Genomic DNA, 23,571 nt, shown 5'->3' on the forward strand with positions numbered 1-23,571 from the left:
GAGCACAGTTCATCTCTGTCAGCTCTTTGTTTGTGAGGTTCCCAGTCTGTACATTGTTCATGCATTACTCAGTCTCTGGGCTATTGTGGATGACCTAAGATACGCCCCCTTTGTAGTATTGCATTGCTTCTGTCAAAAAGTGCACTGTCTTCCTCTTAAATCCCACACCTGGTTGGATATCACCAGAAACCTGCTATATATTTTTCATTGTTTCCTCTCCCCCCCCCTTTTTTTTTTCTGCTCACGTGCCTTCAAAATTCTCTTTGCCAATTTCATGGCTATCACCTTGGCTTAATTCGTCACTCTAGCCATTTCTTGTCTTCCAAATGCCTTTGCCCCACCCCAATCTTAACTCCTGGAGTGATTCTCCCCCAAGCTTGCTTAAGTAAACCAGCATTTTTTTTTCCATTGCCTTCAGGACAGAATTCCAATTCCTCAGCGCAGATTGCCCAGCTTTTATTGTAACCTACACCCCTCTGTTTGCTTCTGCTCTGCTTACCTGCAGAACACGGCCACCTGCACAGTTCATAGCACAGGAAATACCTGTGCAGATCTATGTCATTTCATCTGGAGCACATTCATCTCCTTGGCCTGGTCAGTTTCTATGCATTCTCTGCTTGAGTTTTACATTTGATGAGAAGTACTTCCTATTTAACACAAGTTGGGTGAGGAGTTCTTCCTCTGCATTTTAGCAATAAACTTGATTTCAGTGCTTGCCATTGCTGTCCTATCTGTTTTGATTGCATCTCTGGATTTGATCCTCTCGAGGGCAGCTGCCAGGCGTTTCATCTCAGGAGGTCACACCCTACTTTGTAGGATGCTAGGCCTGTACACACACTCACAGCACGGGTGCCCAACAATGCAAGATGTCCTATATAAACTACGCTGAGAAGCAATGGAGGCTGACAAGGTACTGGATGAGATAAGGAAGGCACAGGTGAGAAATTATAGCAATGCCACGTGGTACAATCACTTTGGAAAACAGTCTGACGGTTGTTGAAAAGGTTAAACACAGAACTGTACGAGCTAGCAATTCTGCCCTTGGGTATTTCTGCAGGAGAAATGAAACCTTGTATTGATGTAAAAACGTTCATGTGCGTGACCACAGAAGGCTTACTCGTATGATCCAAAGAGTGGAGGCCACTCAGCCAAGGAATGGATAACTGAACTCTGAACCCATGATGCTGAGTGAAAGAAGCCAATGAAGGAAGACCATATGCAGCTGGGATCCCGTACACGAGCATTCCAATGCATAAAGACTGAATGCTGATTAGTGGGTGCCTGGGGATAAGGTTGAGTCGGGGCAGGGTGGGTGGAATGGGAAATAACTGCCGATGGCAGTTTGATATTCTAAAACTGAGTGTGGTGATGGTAGCGCAGCTGAGAGAATATCCTACAGTGAAGTGAATTATACACAGAAAATATACAGATTAATGTGGGGATAGCAGAAAGACTTGATGAAGGTAGTGGTTTTGGGTTCACTGAGAATTGGATGATATGAAAAAGAGGTGGTAGGCTGTAGAAGCTAAACATGAAAGCCTTCCGCTGGGCACGTGTGGGTTTAGGCTCTGCTCTGTCACTCGGGCAAGCTACTCTCCGGAAGTTGGCATCATCATCTAAAATGTGGGAATATTAATGTATTTCATAAGATTACTGTGATGCCGAGTTAGTGAATGGATTAAAAGCACATTGTCCAATGCCAGGCACACAGAAAATGCTCAATAAAAATGAATCCATTATTATAAATCTGTTTAATACCGGACACCTAATTAGGTGGGACAGAGGGGGCTTGTTGAGATAGCAATGGCAATTTCCAGAAACTTCTGGAGATCTCAGTAAGACACAAGAGAGACACAACAATATAACAGAAATTGTATCAAGGTCAGGAAATACTGAGGCATAGTAGGCTGGACCTCTGATTGTGGCGCTTATATGGGCACAGGTGTGTGTCCAGGCTGCTCCACTTCCCATTCAGCTCCTTGGTTATGGTCAGGGATAGTAGTGGAGGATGGCCCAGGTGTCTGGGTCCTTGGGAGACTCAGAAGAAGCTCCTGGCTTCGGATTGGCTCAAGTCTGGGCTTTGCATCCATTTGAGGTTAATCAGCATATGGAAGACTTCTTTCTCCCTCTTCTCCCTGTAAATCTGCCTTTTAAATGGAAGCAAATCTTCAAAAAGGAGACATTGATCATTTTTTATTTCAGTCACTAGGCACTGTGCTAGATTTCTGGGTGTAGAAGAGCGTGATGAATGTTGGAGAACAAGGTTCACACAGGGCTGGTTGCTTTCCACATGGAGGTCCAGCAGGCTGGTCAACCGCTATGTGGAAGAACACTTCCTATGGGGATGGTGAGTACTGAGAAGGAGCTGAGGTGGGTCATGCAAAAGTTACCTATGCAGTGTTGAATCTGCTCGCTACCCACTTCGTCCATCACTTGGGGAAGGCTTGTCAGGGCACCGTGCGGGTGGCCCCTACATAACACAGCGTGTGTATGTCATAACCAATTTTGTTCAAGTGCACACAGTGACAGCTCCTGAGATTCAGGTTACTTTTCTTCCCCACTAGACCATAAGCTCCTTGTCTGAATGCCCATCGAGCAAGCCCGGGGGCCACCAAGGTTGGGGCACTTCAACACCCCAGCAGCCTCGGCCCACGTGACGCGCGTGTTGGCGCTGAGTGACGGGCGGGCGCAGGGCTGCGGGGCGGGCCTTGGCGGAAATCAACTTCCGGGGGCAGAGGTGTCCGACGCCGGGAGGTGTGAGGGCTGCCCCCACTCGGGGTGCCCGCAGGGGCCGGGGGTTCGCAGCGGCCTTGGGGTGTGAGTGCACCGGGGGCTGGGCCCACCTGCCGAGGTGGGGAGCCGTACGGCAGAGGCAGGAGCGAGAGGCCCGAGCGGGGAGCAGGTAAACGGACGCTGGGCTCCCGGGCCTGCGGGTGGGCATGCGGGGCGCGTCCCTGGGCCGGGGGGTGGCCGCCCACGCGCTGCTCGCCCTGCCAGGGAGGAGGCACCTGCACGTTGCCGGCTCGAGTCCACGCTGCGGCACACGTGACTGTGGTGTCAGCGCCGCGCCCACCGCGCACCGAGAGGCTTTGATCCCGAAGCCGCGGCTCCCAGGAACGCGCCCGGGGTTCCTGTCTCCCTTTTCTTGGCTGAGCGCGTCCCTGACCACCTTGCCTGGTGACGGTGACGATCCGGACCGCGCGTCGCCCTGCGAGGGGGCGGTTCGGGTGGTGACGGCAGGAGCCGGGGACCCTGCCAGGTGTTTGTTTGGCGGAGGGCGTTCTCGACCCGCACCAGTGCACCATCCTGTTCACCCACAATGAAGAGGGTTCCTCCGGGTGCGCGTGCGCGCGCGGCTGCAAGGGTGGGGAAGCTCCGGACTGCAGACCTTTTTTTTTTTTTTTTTTTTTTTTTTTGAGGAGTGTTTTTTTTTTTTTCCCCCCTCACCTTTGATTAGAATGCTGCTGGGGGTTGCTGTGGTCCCTCACTTCCTTAGGGTTTCCTGGAGGGTAAAGGCTTCCCAACAGCAGGAGGTGACTCAGCGGCCTCTCACAGATCCTAGCTCTCCTCTGTGCACGGTCACCCACCTTCCCCTCCAGGCAGAGGGTTGCAGTAGCATGCAACTTTCACCCGAATTTAAGTCCTTCATCTCCGTCCCTCCACCGAAGTATTTAGTTGGGTGGGTATCAGATTGTCGTATTGACGCTCAGCTCTTGCTGTGCTGACATGCTTTTGTGCTAACAGAGTTGGTTGGGTTGGTTATACTGTTCCCCCCCACCCCCCGCCCCCGAGGGAAGAGGGACATAGGGCAGGCCAGGTAAGGTGCACCTGCGTGGTGCCAGCGAATCCATCAGTTGCCCTGGTTACAAAGTTTGGGATCCCGTAGGCTGGCTAGGAGATTTTTCTGTGGGCTGGGAAATCTTATTATGGACTGGTTTCCTAGTAACGGTATAAGCCACATGGAATAAACATAAAGAAAACAGAATGCTGAAAGTTATAACTTACCTCTTAAGTTTTATTGAGTGGAAAAAAATATATTTCTTATTGGAGCCACTGGCTCATCTTCATCCTCGAAGTATGTAGTGCAGAGTCATCATATAGGGACCTTCCCCCGCTCCCCCTTTGTAAATGGTAGCAATAAAAAGAAAGATGGTTAGCGCTTGCCTGGAGCTGAAACGGACAAGCGCTAAAGAGAATTTGCCTACCAAGGCATGTTTCATGTTGCATCTTTGCTATAGACGTAAGATCTGTAAGCTGTAGGAATTATTTATAAATAGAGGAAGCTTTGCTCTCTTTCTCTCCGTAACAGAAGCTAGAATGACAAAGAGTGGGTTGGATGAGTGGCTTCCTTGTTGTTGAAACTGGGAGCGGGTGTGTGGTTCAGGGCTGTCTCACAGTGCTGCCCTTCCAGTGTGCTATGCATGATTGTCTGTCTTTCCCTTAAAGCTCATTCTTACTTTGCTATCCAGACATGACAGCTCTCATAGAAACAACTTTGTATCCGTGTGTGTTTCCTCCCATTTCCTAGTGATCCTTTTTTTAGGTTTATAGTTTTGTTTTTTTAAATTTCTGGTCTTCCCATTACTCCTCCCTCATTGCCATACCCAGTGAGGATTTGCATAGTTCCAAAGCCCATAGGTTGCTGCTTTTAAACTCTAGGCTGACTGAGTTATAGCTTGCGACAGATAAAAAATTGTTAATGTATTACAGTCCTGTGAACTCCGACATGTGAGCATGATCATGTAACCACCACCACCACAGCGTAGACAAGGATAGGTAACCATCCTTCTAGCAAGTTCTCCCTGTCCCTCGCTTCCCCTCGGATCCTGACAACTGGCGTGTGTCTCTTAACTTCAACTCTTCTGGAACATCTTGTGATAGGAACCAGATCGGATGTGGCCTTCTGCTTGCGCTTCATGCTTTGTGATTCGTTCTTGTGGGTGTCTGTGCCAGAGTGTCGTCAGTTTGATTGCCGTGTAGTGTTTTATTATATGAGTACGTGGTCGTGTTTTTATCTGTTTGCTCATCTCTGGGCCTTGAGATGGTTTTCAGCGTTGGCGCGTGGGGATGATATGTAGTTCTTGGTGTGTGTCTGTGCAGAGGGCTTTGGGCAGGGCTGCTCGGGTTTTCATTTCTTTCCGTTGAACAACCTGCAAGTAGAATTGTTTGGACATGTGGCAAGTGCGTGTTGACTGTTGTAAGAACAAAAATCTTTTCCAAGACAACTGGTTCATTTTGCATTCCCATTCATGGTGCTTGGTGACTCCCGTGACCCAGTACCTGCAGTTTTATTTATAATGTTAGCTGCTCTATTAGATATTTAGAGAGAAGTTATTGATGTTTCAGTTCGAATTTTTCTATTGACTAGTTGGGAATTATATGACATCTGTGAATCTTTTTTAGTTGAATGCCTATTCACATCTTTTGTCCATTTTATTGTTTTTTTTTTTTTTAAATATAGAGTTTTAAGAGTTTTGTACAGCCTAGATACAAATCTTGGATGTGGTATGTATTCACAGATATTTTCTTGGAGTTTGTCTTTCAAGTTTCTTAGCAACATCATTCTAAAGCAGAAGGTTTTAATTCTGAAGAAATCCAGTTTATCAGATTTTTTTTCTTCGCTGATAACTTAATGCTTGCATCTCAAGACATTCTGACTAACATTGTAGAGATGCTCTTTTCTCCTAAAACTTGTGTAGTGGTAGCGATTCTCCCTGCAGGGCTGGGCTCCCTGGGAGTTGGCCTTTGTGTAGGGTGTGAGGAGTGGCTCAGCGCTCCTTCCCGCAGTGCCCTGCTTCCTCCTGATGGACGCCAGCTTCCTGCCTCACCTGATGAAAGGACTTACTGTGCTTCCTTCACCATGTTTCTTTTTTTTTTTTTTAACTCTTTGGTCAAGCAGTTGACAGTGCACATGTGGCTTTCTTTCTGGACTCCCGTGTTCCTTGCTCTGGGTGTGTTTCTGGGGCCAAAGGGGCATGCCTGTCTTTGTTAACATAGGGTCTAGGGTGCCTTGAAATGAGGAACTGGAGTCCTGCGAAGCCTGAGTCCCACTTTTGTTATTCCTCCAATCGTTTTGAGGTGGTTTGGCTCCTGCCCTTTCCATGCGGGTTTGACAATCATTGTATTGATTTCTATTGAGACAGCTCTGTAGGCTTTTCGTTAATACTGCTTTGCAATTATCGATTCGTTTGGGATGATTGATCTGTTTATCTCTTTTGTAATTCATTAAGAAACTAAAATGCTGTTCTTTGTTTAAGTCTGATTTCTCTCAATGTATTGAAGTTTTAATAACAATTTTGAACTTGCTAGTTGCTTCATGTTTTTGATGCTATTATAAATGGCAACCTAAAAGTCTCCATTTTTAATAGTTTACATAAATAAACTGTATGATATATTATTTTATACATGTAGTGTATGTATCCATATTATATATTATAATATTGTGCTTGCATTATTTATTTGAGCAATTTTGAATTATTTACAGAAATAAATCAGTGTGTATATATACTTCAAATGTGGCTGGGGTTGTTTTCTATCAGAAAGTGGGAACCCGGTCTTAATCTTCCACGTGGATGACAGGACCAAGTGCTTGAGCCATCCCCTGCTGCTTCCCAGGGCATCTATCTGTCTGTCTCTATATATTTATATATAAATGGCATCTTAAACTAATAGTTATAGATTCATTGGCATTTTCTTTTTCTCTTTTTCCTTCAGATTTATTTATTTTTATTGGAAAGACAAATATACAGAGAGGAAGATTCTGCATCTACTGGCCACAATGGCCAGAGCTGAACCAATGTGAAGCCAGGAACCTGGAGTTTCATCCGTGCCTCCCACACGGGTGCAGGGTCCCAAGGCTTTAGGCTGTCCTCAACTGCTTTCTCAGACAACAAGCAGGGAGTTGAATGGGAAGCGGGACTGCTAGGATTAGAACCAGTGTCTATATGGGATCGTGTGGGATCCCGGTACATGCAAGGCAAGGACTTTAACCGCTAGGGTATCGCTCCAGGCCCCATTAGCGTTTTCTGTGTGGACCGAGTCACACTTTGTGCCGATAGAGACAGACATACTTCCTGTTTTCCCACCTCTGCCCTTTTTCTCCTCTGCTTGTGCTAGTGATGATCTCCAGTTCAAGGGAGAGCAGACACCCTGCCCCGGTTGTCATCTCAGCAGAGGATGCGTGCGGTGTGTTACTGTTATGTCGTCCACTATGGGTTTGTTTTGTAGACGTTGTTTATATTGAGAGAAATCGAAGACTTACACGAAGCACAGCGTTTTAATTAATTTATTCATTTGAAAGTCAGAGTTAGAGAGAGGGAGAGAGATCTTTCATCTGCTGGTTCGCTTGCCATTTGGCTGTGATGACCAGGGCTGGGCCATGCTGAAGCCAGGAGCCAGGATCTTCTTTCTAGTTTCCCATGTGGATGGCAGTGACCCAAGTACTTTTGCCACCTTCAGCTGTTTTTCTCAGGCACTTAACTGGAAGCTGGGTTGGAAATGGTACGGACAACCTAGAACTGGTTCCCACATGAGATGCAGGCTTGTCAGGCAGTGATTGACTTGCAATGCCACAGCACTGTCTCAGTGTCACTGTCTAATATATATATATATATTTGAATTTTTGGATTATGTGGTACACCATTTGTATAGGCTGGGATTCCCTCCAAAACTCCCACCCCCAAAAGGTTTTCCCCATTTTACTATAACGGTGTAGTCCTTCATGAGGAATCATAATTCCATTAGTCTCTTATTTAAGTGTCATTGTTTTTAAGGTGGAAAAGTTGAATTCAGAAACTCAAAAGTTCGTTAGAGATTATCTAGATGCAGAACATTCATTCTGTGGGTGTAGTCCAGAGCAGTTACTTTTCCGTTCACACTGTTGCTGTATTGCCACTGATCTGGATGCGATCTGTGCCTTGTAAAATGGCACCTATGCTCTGCGGATGCGGTCATGGAAATCCGTGCGCCGGGAGTCATGCGTAGTTCCTTGACGTCTCTTGTTCCACTGAGTTACAACCATTACTGCTTCGTATCGGCTTTCCCCCCGATTTCATGGGCAAGGAAACAGTTTCCATCAAGAGGGCAAACTCCTGTGAGGTTGCGTTAAGAGTGGACAGTAGAGCTCCAGTTCGAACAGGAATACTGTTGGATGCGTACTCTTATCCGTAGACTACACCACCGCTAGGAAGTCTTTTTTCAACATTTTAGAATAAATTCCCCGAGTAACAGTTATATCACCATGGAAAGCTACCATATGCACAAAGCACCGTGTTCTTTTGGGTCTGTCTTTATTCCCTAATTTAGAATTTATTTAGATTTTTCTTGACCTGCGCCTGATCTTTGTTCCCCTGTCAAACCTTTACTACAAAAACATTGTTGGCTGTGTGCCCTAGGACTGTAGTTAAAGAAGTAGTCATACATTTATTGTCACTTGCAGAGGTTACACCAAATTCAGGCTCTTGAAAGGAGAAGAATCTTTTTGTTACACATTGAATAAATTACGACTGGAGATTATGTTCGCTGCCTTCCAGTATGCCGTGTTACAAATCTGGCAAAGCAGTTGGCCTTGCCACATTTTGCCGCTTGGGTGCATGTCAGCACCGGGGGTATGGCTGAAACAGCTGATCTTTCTAGTGCTGCTGTGTGGAGTGTCTGTCCTTCTTCTGCTTTTGCCATCATCCTTGGAAGATGTGTCTTTTTTTTTTTTTAGATTTATTTATTTTTATTACAAAGTCAGATATACAGAGAGCAGGGGAGACAGAGAGGAAGATCTTCCGTCTGATGATTCACTCCCCAAGTGACTGCAACGGCCATTGCTGCGCCGATCCGAAGCCGGGAACCAGGAACCTCTTCCTGATCTCCCACGCGGGTGCAGGGTCCCAAAGCCTTGGGCCGTCCTCGACTGCTTTCCCAGGCCACAAGCAGGGAGCTGGATGGGAAGTGGAGCTGCCGGGACCAGAACCGGTGCCCATATGGGATCCCGGGGTGTTCAAGGCGAGGACCTTAGCCGCTAGGCCACACTGCCGAGCCTGGAAGGTGTGTCTTGACCATGGAGGCGCCCACCGCACAGGGAGGGGTGTGGTGGAGAGCAGGTCCGCAGGACCTTCCCGCCACGTTGCTTTCCGTCTGTGGACAGTTCAGAGCTGTAGTTGGAGTGAAGGCAATGCTGCAGTTACATGGGATCCATGCTTTGCCAGACGATGAGCGTTTACGTGAAGCGTATTAGGCTCCAGGCTTAGACATCAGTACGAGAGAGAGTGGTTAAAGGTGAGATTAGTATCATCTTAATTAAGAATTTGATAAAGGCAACTTAAAAGTGGGATTATACCTTTTGCTCACTTTCCCAATTGGGGCGTGAAAAAAACGCAATAATCCTGTGAAAGCTTTCCATGGCATTGCCTGGGCCACCCTCGATCAGCAGAGGGGTGGAGGAGATGTGCCCCGTTCTGCTGAAATGGGAGGAGTGTTTAAACACTAGTGATGGTGTTCACTTCTTGTTAGTCATCTTGCCAGTTTCTGCCTTTGGATTGGATTGTTGATTCCATTAATGCAGTTCCTGACAGCAGGGTTTTCTGCCTGCATTCTTGGTTTTCAGGTAGGTCCCCAGTGGGTTTTGCTGTTGTTCATTAATTCCTCTCCCACTGCTTTCTCTGCCAACCACTCCATTATTTTTTTTTTCTGTAGATTTTTTTTTTTTTTTGGTGAGTTTTGGATAACACTAACCTAGAATTCATTAAAGCTTCACTTCCATTTGGCTCCATTCCCTCATCTTCCTTGGTGCTGTTATTACCTATTGTTGATCTTTGTACATTGTACGCTCGTCACTCCAGGCCTAGAGTTGTGTCCTGCGTCTGCATAGATCAGGAGAAGCATGAGTCATTAAGAGGAGAGTTGCAGACACATCCACACGTTCTGTCTTCTCTGCTTTGCGCATGCCCCTCCAGTGCTGTCCCTAGTTCTCCCGTCAGCCTGAGGGGCTCCCAGGAGCTGTTTCTCCTAGGTAAACGTCTGCTAGCAGTAAGTTCTCTCTCTCTCTCTCTCTCTCTCTCTCTCTCTCTCTCTCATTGTGTGTTTAAGTGGAAAAATTTTAATTTTGTCCTCATAATTAAAAATTTATTTTGCTGACTTTGGAGTCATTTCAGGAGTCATTTTCTTTCATGGCTTTGAATGAGCTGTTCCGTTGTTTCTAACCTTGTCACCTGTCATTAATGTTTTTGAAAGAGCATCTTTCCAATTTTGATTTTTTTGAAAGCGATTTGTTTGTTTGAGGACTGACTTATTTGCAAGGCAGGAGTACAGAAAGTGAGAGAGGTTGAGAGAGAAAGAGAAAGAGAGAAAGAGAGAGATGAATCACCCACTGGGTCATCCCCTGGATGGCTGCAGTGGCCATGGCAGGGCCAGGGTGAAGCCAAAGGTTTCATTCCAGTTTCACACATGAGTGAAGGCACCTGAGCAGCTGGGCCAGTCGCTGAATGCCTCCCAGGGTCTACTACTGCCGTATGTCGCCGGTATGGTCGCTGCATGTGTGTTTGCTGACTTCCCAGAACTCTATGGGAGCTGGTGTTCTGTGTGGCCCTGGAAATCTCTGTGGTGTTACCTCATTGGCCAGTTAATGTTTGGATAGTTATTTCTTTAAACGCCCGGAACCTTTGCTAAGGGTCTCTGTACAAGGGGAACATGCCTTCCATGCTCAGGCAGGTGCTCACAAGTCTGCCTCAACTTTCACTTTGTGTGTGTTGAGGGATTCCTGGGAGTTGAGAGCTTGCATGAACACTCACAGAGCCCTGAACATGCACACATAGCACCTTACCATTCTAGGTTCGGTGGGCGCCATCAGTTCTCTGCACCCTGCCTCCTGCCCTAAGACCCCATGGACGATCTGTTTTTAAGTTTTAAGGTTTAAGGCTTTGGTGAGCTTGTTTGCTGCAGCTGTTAGTGCCACCCAGGCAGCTGTGGCATTCAATGACTGGCTCCATTTTTGACAAATGTCATCGGGGGAAAGGTTACCGGCACTGGGCAAAGCTGCCAGCTCTGAGTCACGTCAAATGAGGACAAACACACATGTGGTGTTTTCAGAGAAGTGCCAGAGAAGTCAACAGTGACCATTTCTGGAAATGGAGTTTTTGGAAGAGTTCCAAACTTGCACTGCTCCTCGGGCAGCTTCTAGGCCACCTTGGTGGTGAACTTGTTGGAATTCAAGATTGTGCTGGTGCTGGGGACTGAGACACCAGAACAGGAAAAGTTAAATGCCATATTGCTTGCTGTTCTCACCAAGATTCAGCCACTTTTCTTGAATGCATGCCTCCTAGATCTTTCTAAGAACTGGATTAAGTGATCGTTGGGATGATCACTTTCTAGTGCCATCGCAGAGACGCACATGGTCATTGCCTTCGAACAGTGGAAACAGAGGAAGGGTTGAAATGCACCTGTGATAGGCCATGTGTCTTTGTGGTCTTGGACTGTGAATGCATGTGAGGTTTTGTGTTTTGCCTAATTTGGTTCACTGTTCTACTGGAGGCACACATACATTTTTTACAGATGTTGTAATGATTTCTGGAGATTCCTTTTCATGTTCACACTTGCGTATTTATTTCAGTGAAGCATACTAGCATTTCTTTAAGTAAATCCGCTACAGATTTCCTATGCAAAATGAGCCGTTCCTAGAACAGGAAAAATTTGAATTTTCACACTTCATAGCTTTAAGGATGTCACTTTCTTGCCTTGTATAACTGAAGTTGCCAACGTTGATGTAGAGTAAATTTCCAGAAGTACAACTAATCCTCCTGTGGCGGGTAGTCAAGTTACATGCACTGAGAGACAAACAGGGATATTTGTACACAGGTATCGGAATGCTTACTGACAAGTAAAGGAACTTAGAAAATAAAGCTTTTGTATGTCATTGCTATCACCCAAGAGTTGAAAAGTTTTGGGGTTTGATTGCTTGTTTGTTTAGCGGATGCTTGTGCAGGACTCTGGCATTGTGACCTATGAAAAATGTTGTGTCTGGTTTGCCCATGGGATGTCTTTGGATTCCTGGTTAATAGCACGTGTTGTCTTCACAATGGTGAGGAGGAGACCTCTCTAATATTGCTTACATGATGTCAGGAAAGAAGACTAAAGGTACATCTCAGACATGTTTTTTTTCAAAATGCTGATTGAATAGAGTCTGCGCCGGTCAGAGCCAGTGTTTTCTCAGTCTTGTAGCTAGAATTGTTGCAGGTGAAAGAAATGACCAGTGATTTATGCTGAAGTCAGGATCATGTGAAAAATGTCCCCAGCATCCTGATACATTTAATTCACAAAGAAATGGGAACTCGTAATTAGAACACATTTTATATCCTCTCAGAGAAAGGTGGGCAGCAGATCCTTCGTGCGTTTCCTTCAGTGACTGAGTCCGTTTTCTGAGGCCTCCTTAGCAGAGTGGATGGATAGACGCACACATAAGGACTTAGTAAGTGTCTGCGCTGAACCTGTCAGTGAAATAGAGTAGAGAATTGAGATTAAGAACCCAAGCTTAGTTGGATAGAAATCTTTATGGAGCACTAATTTATAATTCCACTACCCGTAGGCCCTGAGGGATACAGAAATCAGTGCCACTCAGAGATTTCTATGCCCTTCTGTCAGTGTAAGTAACGCCAGTGCATCTGGGTGAGTGCGTCCCGGTGAGGATCCCGAGCACTGCCATGGCCAAGTGCAGGAGGAACCTGCTCAAGTCAGGAACCTTGCATTCCCAAGTTCTGATGAATCTTGGTCAGGAAGAGACCTTCCTTCCCTGCGGGATTAAGGAAATGTCCTGTCCTTCCCCTACTAAGGGAGCTAAGTTTGCATTTCCTGGAAGAGCTATAGTGGTCTCTTGGGAGGCAGTTGTCAGGCAAGCTGATGTCAGCTTCTCTGTCACCATTACACCTAAGAAGGCCCGTAGGGATGAGGCCCCAGGTGTGGCCTGTGAGCATGTGCTGCTGCATTTCTAGAGTTTTCCAATTTATCCCGACAGGGCACCATGTGGGAATGGATAGCAAGGGTGTAGGATGATGGCAAAAGGAACCTGAAGTTGAATGGGGTTTATTGATATGGGCAAACTGAACAGTTGCTTTTGGTGTAAAATATCTTGAATCTGCATTTTTCCAAAATATGCATTTTCCATATCTTTTTCTGAAGTCATTTTTTAAAAAAAGATATATTTTATTTTTATTGGAAAGTCAGATATACAGAGAGGAGGAGAGACAGAGAGGAAGATCTTCCGTCCGCTGATTCACTCCTCAAGTAGTCACAACGGCTGGAGCTGCAGTATTTCTAAGCCAGGAGCCCAGAGCCTCTTCTGGGTCTCCCACGCGGGTGCAGGGTCCCAAGGCTTTGGGCCGCACTCGATTGCTTTCCCAGGCTGCAGGCAGGGAGCTGCATGGGAAGCAGGGCCGATAGGATTAGAATTGGTGCCTGTATGGGATCCGGGTGCATGCAAGGTGAGGACTTCAGCCACCAGCTGCGGAGGGTACCAAACTTGGGTCCGTGTATCTCTGTGGGGCACCTGGATGAAGTCCTGGCTTTGGCCTGGTCCAGCCACGAGTGCTGGACTCTGTCACGCTCATCCTCTCTCACACTCTGTTTTCCCTCTCACTCTATAGTTTGGTCTCCTTTGCTACTCCCTCCCCCCCAAAATCCCATTTTTAATTTTAAGGTTATCCCTTTCATAAAAAGCTGTTAGGAGAAAGAAGGATGCTTTAGACGCTGAGCATTTAGAGCTGGTTGTTACCGCACTTGTTTCCTCCGTCCTGATTGTGAGGCTGCTCTGAGGTCTGGGATTGTGCAACTCTGGAGCTTTTAATTTCCAAAAACATCAGGGTTTTTTTTTTTTTTTAACTAGGATTCTTTCTTTGTCTTTGATGTTGAATTATATAGAGAGCTTTTTCAGTTCTTAAAAAGTGTAGAGCCATTTCCAAGCAGAGCAAATGCTCATTTGTCCTGCAATTCAGTTGCTTAAACATGGATTAGTTGATTACAACAAATGCTTGTGCCTCAAAAAATAACACAGCATGTGATTTGCAAGGATGACTGAGAAAGTGTGCTGTCTGGAGGAAACTCCAGTGTGCTTGGTGGCTTTTCACTGATTGTTTATATGTGTGGAGAAGCTGTCGGGGGAGAGAGAACGAGAGAGAGAGAGAGAGAGAGAGAGAGAGAGAGAGGATGTGTAGGTTGTAGTGCTCTTTGCATGTACTTGTGTACTTGTTAAGAGAGTGGGCAATTACTTAGAGCATGCTGTTACATTCTGGTGGCTTTCTTTATGTGTGTTTTTCTGTGTTAGATCATTGGGAAGGAAGGAAGGAAGGAGAATGCCTTGCTCACCTCTGGGGAGTCTTTGTTTTGGTCTTTCAGAAAGCCTGATGCTGCAGGGAGCCAGTTTTCAGCGTGCTGTGAGGACCAAGGCAAAGGAGAGCTGTGCTCTTTTCCACGTCACTACCATTGCTTTCCTGTTCCCCACAGAGTCCGTTTGCTCATGTTCTTGAGCGTCGTGGTAACCTCTATTTGCAATGCCAGCATCCCTTTTTTTTTTGGAAAACCAATTGGAGTCCTGGGCGCTGTGTTTCCAATCCCTGTTGAAGTGTCTGGAATATCATCAGAGGGTGGCCCAGTGCTTGGGCCCCTGCGCACATGTGGGAAACCCAGATGGAGTTCAGGCTCCCTCCCGGCTTCTCCCTGGCTGTTTTGACCATTTGAGGATTGAACAAGTGGGTGGAAAACCTTCCACTTCTCTTTTTTGCTCATAAATAATAATAAAATAAATAATTAATAAAAATATCAATAAAAAGGAATAATATAATAAGTAATAAATAATACTAATAAAATAATAATAAAGGAAATTATTTCACAGATTTCTTAACATACTAGTAGGAAATATGCAAATGTGAGTAAGATGGTGGTTTATTGGTACTGATGAGAGGTACTGATATTAAATGGACTTATGTGACCATCACACTCACTCACCCACTGTTTGTACTTGTTAGCTTTTTGTCAGTATAAAATTAACAACCCAGCATAGGCTCCTTACTAAAGGAAGGAGATTTGCTTTCAAGCGCAGTTTTGGAGGTTCACGGTCTGAGATTGGACAGCCCCCTTGGTTCAGCTGTCCTGTGACACTGAAGGATGGCAGTGGTGTAGTGTGTACAGGGAGGATCCTGTGGCAGGGCAGCAGAGAGAGAGAGAGAGAAGCTGGGCCCCACTTGGCTGTTAGGACCTTCTCCCTTGTGATGCCTGCCAGTGGCCCGAGACAGCCTCGAGTGACCACTGCTTACTCCTCGCTACAGTGAGGTCAGCACCTGTAGTCTTCACACATGACTGAGGCTACGTGGTCTGTGATTCTGTGCCTGGTTTATAAAATGACAATGCTTGAAGCCATTACGCAATCTGCCATTCCTACCTGCACGTAGGCTTTGGAATTTCCCCCCATAGATTTGAGATGTCAAAGTCATCAAAGCCATAAGAAATATTTAGTGTTTATTCGTGAACTGTTTTTCCTTGCTGACAAAGTAGGCACTTTTGAGAATGAGAGAAAGAAGATGAGAGAGTACAGGTAGGACGCCTGATGGTGAGGACTTCTCTTGGGGTCAGATGACCGGTGGTGGAGTGGGGAGAAGGTGAGCTTGAGTGAACCAGCCTTTGGCCTTTTTGGAGGTGATGTCTCTGGCCAGAGACTCCTTGGCAAGTGCTCAGAGCTGTGTAATCCTGTTAAGCAGCGTCCCAAGAGAAGCGTGGCTCTATTGTGGATGGAAGTGGCGGTCTATTCCTGTTTTCAAGCTGAACCTGGCAGTTTCAGTTCCTTTTGAAAACTGGGCATCCCAATGTCGTTATCTATGGCCGTCTTCCTGTTTGTTTTTCCATCTGTGCCCCCCATTCCTGTTTCCTCTGTTTTGCGGAGTTGTAATTGCATGCTGGGTTGTGACCTCTGTCTTTCCTCTGTGTCCATCCCTTTGGATCGTCGTTTCTTAGCTCCCCCTGAGGCACATGGCACCTGCACATCTTTCCCCTAATTTCCTATTCCATTCTTCGATTTTGTGGTTCTGCCTGATGGGTAATTTTTTTTTTTTTCTGAGCTGGCTGTTGAGAAATACACATGAGACACTTGGTCCAGTGTGCACCTGACCAGCTAGTGGAAGGCACTTAGTGTTGTAACAGGCTTGGGCTGAGGTAAGAGTCTCAAACAAAAAGAGTCATTTTGCATTTGTTTCTTTTTGTGTGTTGAAGTAATTTAAAATCTTTTTGTACTGAGCTATCGGTAACCAAAATCATCAGTGTTAACCATGTAATCTGCTGATACATCAGACAAATCCAGTATATGAGAATTGATGCCCAAGTCAGAAGGTGCTTTGAAGCTGAAGAAAGGACAGGTTAGAGATAACCCACTGTAATTCACAGGGCAGCTGGTGGGTGGAGCTGGGGCAGCACCAAGGCAAGTGGATCTCCTCTACCGCTGTCCCATCGCTCAGGGGTTTTTATGGTAAGTGAACATAACCCTATTTAGGTTAACGACACCGCAGCTTTCTTAAGAAATTCCAGGCATTCGCCAAGCGACACTCCGGGGTCCACCCTAGCAGAAGCCGCCTGGCAGATCACGTTCATTGCTGCGTTTACCCCTAAGGTTAGGGATGATGGTGAGCACAAGGGTGACCGACAGAGCGAGATGGGGTCATTGCTGACCCGACAGATAGACTACACGTGAGAGGCCGTTACCAAGTTCATTACACAGGACATTCCGCAGCCCCACAGAGTTTCTGTCTGCTTCTACGCTGTACCCAACCTTCCTGTCCTGCCATTCCTCCCGTCCTCACCGCCTTCCCCAGGCCCCGGAAATCACTGCTTTGCTTGTGGCCACTGAAGTGGTGTCTCTTAAACAATTTTTGGTGCAACAAGTGATAATTCTGTATGTGCACGTGTGTGCATTTGGCTCCTGTCACATGAAGATCGTGGATTTGTGCATGTTGTGTGTATATGTTGGGGGGGGGTCACCATTATTGCTGGGTAGTATCCCCCTGGATGGATGTTGAACAGTCCCTGTGTTCTTTCACTGGCTGATACACATCTGAGTTATTTCTGTGTTTTACTCATGAGTAAGGCCGCCTCCGGCAGGCCTTTGTGTGGACAGTATGTTTTCACTTCCTTTAGTAGCCTCTGTCTCCGTGACTTCGGCTGTTGCAGTACCTACCAGGAGTGGGGTCATAAAGTCTTGGTCCTATTGTGTCTCATTTTTTAACTTGGTGTAATGTCACTGGGTCCATGCCTGCCACAGCATGCATCAGAATTCCATTCATTTTTGAGCTTGGATTATATTGCATTGTTTGTATGTACCACATTGTGTTCATGGCATTTTTATTGGCAGACAATTGGGTGGATTCCACCTTTTGGCAACCAAGAGACGTGACAAACACAAGATATATATGAAGCTGCTGTAAGTGTAATACAGCATACTGTTTCATGCTAAACTTGTTTTTTGATAAATAAAAAGAACATCCTCTGAACTCATGATCTGAGTATATTGCAGTGGATGCAGTAGACCAGTAGCATTGTCATTATCGAGCATTATGCACTGTGTGTAATTGTGCTGCATCCTACGCTTATACCACCAGCAGCGCATTGAGTCAGCATTAGCACAGACACCAGGACCGTGCCACACCATGATATTACAGGGCTGCAGAGCCGCTAGTTGTATATGCAGTCTACTGTTGATCAAAGTGTTACATGGTGCAAGACTGTATTGTTTTATTTCCTGTGAGCACTTTTCCCTTTGCGTTACTTTTTTTGTTTGTTTGTTTCATTTTCCTCTTGATGAATGTTGGGCTTGAGATTATTGTTACTACTGACTAATTTCATTTTGTTGCTACAGTGGGCTTCCTAGCCTTCTAGCTTGCCAGTTAGTAACTCATTACACACTCTGGGGTTTGCTGCACTTCCTAACGGTGACATACTTCCATTTTGTTTCTTGTCGTCTCTGATGTTGCTATGTAGCTTCATTTCTCTTACTGCAGGTCTGATGACAAATAAGTCTCTTGAGCTTTTATCTACCTGATATTATATACATTTCCCTTTCGATTTTTTAAGATTTTTTTTTTTCTGGGCAAAGAATTTTACCCTGCCGCTGATTTTTTCCCCCTAAAATACTTTGGAGATATTTCTTCTTTATCTGTAGTTTGCATGGCTGCTACAAAGAGATGTGCTTTTGTTCTCCTTTTACTTCACATTGTTTCCAGTTTTGGTTTATTTTAGTATGTTCTTTTTCATTAGTTTTCTCAGCTTTCAGTGTATGCTCGTGTGGTTTCTTTATGTTTGTGCTACCTGCCTGCTGCGTAACTTTTTGGATCTCTGCGTTTGTCCTTCACATGATATTTAGAAAAACCTGAGCCACATTTTTCCGACATTTGTTCCTGGATTCCTCTCTGCCACGTCCTGTCCTGTCTTGTCCCTTCCTCTTCCTGCTTCTTCTTCCTCTCTTCCTCATCTTTTTCTTTTTCTTCTCTCCCATTCTTTCCTTCATTATCTCAGATCTATTTACTCCAGAGTGAGTGAAGGAGTAAATCAATGTGAATGGGTGAGAGATATCTTCCACCCGCTTGGTCTGTGCCAGGCTGAAGCCAGGAGCCAGAAATTCCATCCGGATCTCCCACATTGGTGACGTGGACCCAAGCATTATGGCACTGTTGCACTGCTTTCCCAGGCATGTTAACAGGGAGCTGGAGCTGAAGTGGAGCAGCTGGGAATAGAACCAACACTGCCAGATGAGATGCTGGTGTTGTGAGTGGAGGCTCGACTGTCTGTGCCTCCACAGCAACGCCTTCCAAGCAGGTGGTGATCTCTGGCTTTCCATTCTTGGCGTTGTGACCTTGTTCTTCGTGTTGCACTCCAGTTTGTAAGATAGCTCCAGGTGCCCTTGGGTGTCTGCTGATGCTTCTGGGATTCCTGTCTGTGTCAACAGACACCACGAGTTACGTTGCCTCTGAAGGATGAGCACTTGTAGATGGATGTGATTTAAAAATCCTTCCCACTGGAAACTCATCTGTTTTTCCACTCATCCTCTGTTTCTTTTGGAAATTCTGTGTGTTCTTTAAGATTCTGCAGACTCTCACAAGCTCAGCTTTGTGAACCTGTCCAAGGGACAAGTCAGCACCTCACAGAGAGCCAGGGCACGGGGGAAAAGCTCCAGTTTTGTGGATGGTGTCAGGAAATAGGAAACATGGTAAGGCAAATGCGTGCAGATGGGTGGGGATGTGCCTGCTGTGCCTCTTGCTTCTTGCAGACACGGTAGAATATGGACCATGGGAAAGAAAGTTTTTATTTTCCTCATCACTCAAAGGAATAGGGGGACTTCTCTGACTCTGAGGGTCAAGAGAAACAGGAGTGTGGATTCTGCCGACAGGCTTTGCTACCTGCTAGTCTGATTGGCTCCGGCTTCACCTGGCCTCCTTTTTCTGGGACTCCTGCGAGTTCCCTGTACCTCACCTGCCGTCTTGTGTTCTAGGCGGACTACCTGCCTCCTTTTCTGCCTTTTTCTGTCTGCCTCTTGTACAGTGTTCCTTCATCTATGCTTATTGCTGCTTTTGTTGAAGCATGTCTGTAAAATGTTCTATCTTTTTGCGTCCATACTTCTCTTGGGCATCTGTGTATGATGAATCTGAGTAATTCCAGTGTTTGAGTGCAGGTGCTCCGGATAGCAGGGAGTTTGGCTGTTTCAATTGGCAATTCCAAGAGGTGCAATTCTGTGTCACGAACACTATCCTGTTGAGTGCTTTCTGTGAGATTATTATTATTATTTTAGTTTGGGAGCCAGTTCTTAAGCTTTATTTAGATTCTTACTGGGGGAAGGTGTTGGGGGGGCCGAGAACAAGCATCTTAAAAGAAGCCAGTGGTGTCCTAAAACGGTGAAGGTCTCCGGGAGGAACTCAGGCCTGAGAGGGATGCGCATGGGCAGTACTCTCTCGCTGCCTCCCCATCCAGTGTTTGCAGGGATGTTCGCTGCTCTCAGAAGGAGAGCCTCACGCGGAGTCTTGTGCCTGGGGAGCGCCTAAACGCACCACCAGTCAGTGACCAGACTGCTTTCATTCTGTGCCCGTGTGGTTTCTGCGGGTGGTTTGTTGTTTTAAAAGCTGTTTCAAAGAAGTGTGTTTCTTTTTTCCTGGCAATCGCATGTATCCTGTATAAGTATTTTTCATTATTAATAATTTTGAGAAGAACCGACTCCAGGTCCGAATGCACTTGGCTTGAGTTGCAGGGCTTGATCCAGAGTCATCCTGTCTGATTTGGCGTCCTCCTTGCCAGGATCTCCATCGGAGGCTGCCCACCGGCAAGGTCATGGTTTCTTCTATCACTTCCCGCTGTTGCCAACGTGTTTTTGCAAAGTACTTTATCCCTTTTGTGCAAATCAGTGGTCTTTAGGAGAAACCCCTTTGACCCTTAGGTGGAATTTTTTCTAGCCTGTATACTGGCTTGGGGTGGTTACGTGCACCCATTTCTCACTGTAGAAATTTCCATTTCCAGTTGTGACCTGAATCCCAGCTTTTCCATTGTGCTTTGATTTCCATCGTCTTCCTCCTTTAGGGTTCGTGGTTAAAAATGTTGCCTTTAATTGAATTTCGAAGTTGGTTAAGTTTCTGTGATTTTTCCGTTCCCCTGTCCAACAGCGAGGGTTTGCTTCTGTAGGTATGCTGTAACCTTTTAATAATGACTTTGGGTTTAAAAAGAAATTGAGTTAAATTCTTGAGTTGTTTCAGAAGTTGTAACTTCACACTATTTAAATTTTGGGCCACAGTGAAAGTTTTCGTGAGAGGGAAATTTTACAGGAAAAGCTCCCATGTGTCACGTGTCCATAGTCTTGGAAAGGGTCTTGAGGATTTGGCTAGCCAAAATTACAATTTCAAGTAGTGTACGTACATTCTCCCAGTGAACCAGTGAATATTATTTCTGATTGGGAACTACTCAGAAATAAAGCTGGAGTGAGCACCTAGCCTGATGTGGTGACCTAACAGAGGGAAAAGCTGAATGCTAGATAGGTGGCATGACCATCTGTGATAATGACAGTTTGTACAAGGAGTTAGGAAGAGAGCTCTAGTGCTGTCCTGGGGACTTCTGGTGATCTTATCTCTAAGAAAGTAAGAATTTGAAGTGTATATAATGTAGTAGGCCTTCAGTTTAGAACATACCCCAAATGCATTTTGGTTTTGCAGTGCACGTTTGAGTAATGAGAAAAACCTTACATATTCTGTTTTCTCCCTTGGCTCCTAAGACAATGCTGATAGACCCTGGAGTTGATATTGGATTGTTGGAAGAAACTGCTGCATCTTTATTTTGTTTAAGCTTGTTCTTCATTGTCTTAAGATAATTTGCCCAAGCTCTCAAGCCAGGAAAAAAAAGAAACCCTGCAATTAATCACCTCTTAGTTTGTCTGTGGATTGCCTATTTTAACATCAAACCGTTTCTTTCCACCTTCCTAATCGCTCATTTGTTTTGTTCAGGCGCTTGTCCTCGATTTATGGGACTTTGCGGAAGAGGACCTGGTTTCTGGATCCAGAACTGATTCCGGTAAGTCTGAAGGAAACGCGGCAATTCCCTTTCTTTGCTGGTGAGAGGTTAGGATGGACAGATCACAATCTTGAAATATTTCTGTTATCTTGCTTCCCACCTGGGGAAATGCCCGTTGGAGACTACGTCAAAGCGAATACGCCAGGATGCGACTTTCAGTGCCTAGAACCTGCGTTTCCTGTAATTTCTTGTTGTATCAGACACTGGTTAGCATTTCTTCCCTTATCGATAACCCAAAGTTTGGAATTTCTTGTTGACTTCCAGATGATAGCACATGTTTTAACTGATGCATTTCCAGGCACTCTTTACTGTCCTAATCCTCTGTAGGATCTGGCCTCTGGTAATTTCATGATGCAAATTCAAGAAGAGATTAGATTAGATTTGTGACTGGGAGAGTGCCAGCACTGTGGGGCTTTAGGCACCTAAGGTCACAGTGTGGTTTATCTTTTAGCCCTGGAGCTCCAGTGAGTTGCTCATGGCCTGTAACAGTATCTGTCTCACGTCTCACTCCAGTGGATTCTCTTCTTTCCGTTCCTCCTTTGGCATCTGGGTACTCTTCCTCTAGAATCTCTAGGGCATCATTCTGTCTTTATAGACTTTTTTTTTCCTGAATAAATTTCATTGCCTGTATTGGAGCGTACGAAGCTGATGCTGTAGAATATGTTTGCTACTAGAATGCACACTGTAATGAAGTAGATGAACATGCCTGTGTATCAGTTATTTTTTTTTTAATAAGAGCAACTAAAGTCTGCTTATAAAACGAAAACCCCCTAACAACATTAATTTTAAAAAAATGATTTTGCTCATTTGAATGACAGGGAGGGAGTGAGAGTGCTACCGTCTGCTGCTTTACCCCCTCAGATGGCCTCAGTGGCTAGGGCAGGGCTGGCCGGAGCCAGGGAGGAGCCCTGAGGGTGCAGGGGCCGAAGCACGTGCGTGATTCTCTGCTACTCTCCCTGGCCGTTGGTGGAGAGCTGAATCTTACGTCATGCAGCCGGGATTTGAACCTGCACCTGATTGGGATGCTGGCATCGCAGCTGGAGACTTCACACGCTATGCCACAGAGCCAACCCCACAATATAATCTCGGTAACTTTAGGTCCCGTGAGATCTCCAGGCTTGTCTTACATGTCTGCTCGTCCTTGTTCCTGTTTCTCTCTGCCAGCCTACCCCTACAACTGGTAATCTCTGTTTCATTCCTTATTACAAAGTACTTTGGAACTTCCTCTCTTTCTCGCTGTCTCTTTAATTGCATATGTAATTGTGATCATATTTTTTTCTGTGTTTATTTCATGTAGTTTAGTGTTATGCAGTTTCCTTCATGTTTGTGGGAAATGACAGACTCCTTGGTTTTTAAGACTGAGTAGGGCCTGGCACAGTCGCCTAGTGGCTAAAGTCCTCATCTTGAACACACTGGAATTCCATATGGGCGCTGGTTCTAATCCCGGCAGCCCCACTTCCCATCCAGCTCCTTGCTTGTGGCCTGGGAAAGCAGTCAAGAATGGCCCAAAGTCTTGGGACCTTGCACCCATGTGGGAGACCTGGAAGAGCTACTGGCTCCTGGTTTTGGATTGGCTCAGCTCCAGCCATTGTGGTTATTGGGGAGTGAATCATTGGACAGAAGATCTTCCTCTTTGTCTCTCTTCCTCTCTGTATATCTGACTTTGCAATAAAAATAAAATCTTAAAAGCTGAATAATTGCCCACTGTATTTGTATGGCAGGACTTCACAAAGTCACGGGAAGTTTATTGTGATGTATTTTTGATATCCATGCATACAAGGGATCTTCAAAGAAGATCCTGGAAAATGTGTATTAGGAAAAGACTATGCTTAGGTGTCATTTTTCTTTCCACAAAAATAAACATTTCTTAATTTCATTTTCTATACTTTTTAAAAAGATTATTTATGTGAAAGGCAGAGTGACAGAGAGGAGAGAAGGAGAGAGGAGAGAGGGAGAAAGAGAGAGAAGAGAAGAGAGAGAGGAGTTGGATGAGATGTTTTCTTTTTTTTTTTT

At 45.6% G+C, this 23,571-nt stretch overlaps 1 protein-coding gene across 1 annotated transcript in view; it reads left to right on the plus strand.

Annotated features, from left to right (window-relative positions):
- The first annotated feature begins 2,753 nt into the window (after positions 1-2,753).
- The window catches only part of CCDC91 (coiled-coil domain containing 91), a 211,349-nt gene continuing 190,531 nt past the window's right edge, over positions 2,754-23,571 (plus strand). The window contains exons 1-2 of the mRNA XM_040987458.1: positions 2,754-2,902; positions 21,492-21,558. The gene's annotated coding sequence lies outside the window, so the exon portion shown is untranslated. The remainder of the gene's footprint in view (positions 2,903-21,491; positions 21,559-23,571) is intronic.

The sequence above is a fragment of the Ochotona curzoniae genome, unplaced genomic scaffold, assembly GCF_017591425.1.
Source record: "Ochotona curzoniae isolate NIBS_2020 unplaced genomic scaffold, NIBS_Ocur_1.0 contig_4645, whole genome shotgun sequence".
NCBI classification, from domain to species: domain Eukaryota; kingdom Metazoa; phylum Chordata; class Mammalia; order Lagomorpha; family Ochotonidae; genus Ochotona; species Ochotona curzoniae.